Raw genomic sequence first — 2,773 nt, forward strand, 5'->3', positions numbered from 1 at the left:
TAGAGAGAGAATTATAGTTTTATATATATAGCTATATATATACAGTTATATATATATACAGTTTTATATATATATTGACACCCACACAATCATTCATGGATACACGAGTCATTCTGTGTACTACTGGTTCTGTCCTATAGGGGCTGTCTCTCTAGAGAACCCTGACTCATACAACTACATTTGTTTTGATTTACTACTGAATCAAGAGCAAGCAGAGCAAAGGATATTGACGTCACTCTCACGGTGAGTATATGCAGATCCATGAAGCCTCCCCAGTTCCTCACCGTGGTCAATATAGTTAAGCAGAGTGCAGACTCTAAGTAGGAGATGTCAGCAAACTGTTCCCTGGGCTCTTTGTCTCACAGACGGCTAGTCTCAGAGTGGCCACGTATGCTTATCACCCATCACAGAAGGAAATGCTGCTCTCTGCAGTCCCAAACTTTGCATTTCATTTCTAACTGCCCTGTAGCCAAGAGCAGCAGGGTGGTTTTTGTACACATTAGTGTGTTCCTCCGTGATGTGCTTCAGGTATTTCCACCTGTGTAATTGGGTTCCCCCTCTAAGTTATGAACCACCAGGCACGGACTGAGTCATCTTTTTCTTTTGTACTCTGCTGAGTGCCTGGCACAATGTTTGCATAGGCAGCCAGTGTTCACTATGTTATTCTGTAATGGGATTGGCACTGCTTCACACTCTCAAATCAGAGAAATTTGTTAGAAATCTGTATTTTTGCTTTCTGTTTTTTTGGTTTTTTTTTTTTTTTTTTTTTTGAGATGTAGTCTTGCTCTGTCGCCCAGGCTGGAGTGTGGCAGAGCAATCTCAGCTCACTGCAACCTCCGCCTCCGGGGTTCAAGCAACTCTCCTGCCTCAGGCTCCCGAGTAGCCAGGCCTACAGGCATGTGCCAACATGCCCGGTTAATTTTTGCATTTTTAGTAGAGATGGGGTTTCACCATATTGGCCAGGCTGGTTTCGAACTCCTGATCTCGTGATCCACCCACCTCGGCCCCTCAAAGTGCTGGGATTACAGGCGTGAGCCACCGCACCCGACCTGCTCTTTCTATAATTAGGGTTTGAAACATAAAATGAACTTTTGAGAAGGAAAACCAAAATAATCTTTATATTTGTTTATCCAGCCTCTCCCCTCCTGAAAAAAAAAGAGAAAGTAACCCCAGTACATCAATAGAGTCTAATCCAACTTTGAAAAGCAACACTCTCATCCGTCATGCAAGTGATAGTGTGAATGTTTGGGGAAGGACAAGTCGATCCTGCCATAAGCAAAATGAATGAGCACAGAGACAAAACCAAAATATCCTGGAAGTATTTCAGATTTTTTAATGGACCATTAGCAAACACACAGTGAGGCAAAGCTCTGTATTTGGTTGGATGGCACCGTTTTTATCAGTGGTTAACATCAAACAGTGAGATCGATTTAGGCTCACAGTGCACCAGAGCACATTGATTGGACCTTTTTTATTTATTTGTCCCCTTATAACTCTTTCTTTGCCCTGATGTGGACAACCTCTACAAGATACAAAAGTGCTCAGTCTCTGATCCTTTAAAAAAGATGTTCTGCTACTGGAAAAGTGGTGTGGTGCTGAGGTAAGGGGCAGGGGTGAGAGTCAGCCTCACTTTATAATGCACCGACAATAAAACTTTTATACTTCCGTTAGTAAAGGCATAGTGCCCCTTCAGTGCAAATAATAAGCTACGGGCCATGAGCAAGAGCAAATATCATTAAGTATTTCATTCACTGTGTTTAATCCATTATAGATGACACCTGAAAGAAAAGCATTAAATATAATGCTACCTCACAAGGATCCTGTAATTTTAATGCATGAGACATTAGGACATCTCGTTCAGTATAACTTTGACTGCAAGCACAGCATTAATGTTTTCATAAGCCATTTGATTTGCCTTATAGGCAGCTACTGAGCAACAGGGATTTCTTTATAAAATGTATCAGATTGAATTTTAAAACCTGATGATGTGAGTTGATCTAATTATCTTTGTTCTGCCTCTCTCCAACAAAGCTGTATCTAAAGATAGTAAAAGCATTTTAAAGGCATTTTTGCATTGTTTGAAGAAGGCAAGGCTTCTGAAACTTCTTCATTATGGAGGAGAGAAGAGAAGCTGCCACAGGCCATAGGAGGAATAGGGTTAAGGAGGAAGAGACTGGTACTGTTCTTTTCTGTAAGCAGAATGATAACAGTCATTCTCTTACTAAGTTTGATCCTAGAACTGATCAAGATTTAAATTACTGAGTGAAGGAGGCATATGAAAATAATCATAATCAATATTGCCTAGTTAGATGAAATAGGAACTGTCAAAGGACTCTGAATTATAATAAAATGATGAAAATTGAGTATTCTTTCTCTCCTAATATACTGGCCATAGGAAATTTAACAATCACAACTCAGGAGGCCATCTAAGTCCTAAAATCCACTCATAACACTAAGAAAGAAATAAGAGAGAGATTATTAATTCTCTTTGAATGGAAAAAAAAAAAAAAACCTTTGAAAAGATTGTCCTCAAGCCCATCCCTCTTATCTTATAAAAGAGAGAGAGAGAGTGAGAGAAAGAGAGAGAGAGAGGTCTCCCCTAGATCAAATTATTATTACCCTTCTACCCTTCTCAGTAAAAAGCAGAGCCTAGACGGGCGGATCACGAGGTCAGGAGTTCGAGACCATCCTGGCTAACACGGTGAAACCCCGTCTCTACTAAAAAATACAAAAAACTAGCCGGGCGAGGTGGTGGGCGCCTGTAGTCCCAGCT

The sequence above is a fragment of the Mandrillus leucophaeus genome, unplaced genomic scaffold, assembly GCF_000951045.1.
Source record: "Mandrillus leucophaeus isolate KB7577 unplaced genomic scaffold, Mleu.le_1.0 Scaffold328, whole genome shotgun sequence".
Taxonomy (NCBI): domain Eukaryota; kingdom Metazoa; phylum Chordata; class Mammalia; order Primates; family Cercopithecidae; genus Mandrillus; species Mandrillus leucophaeus.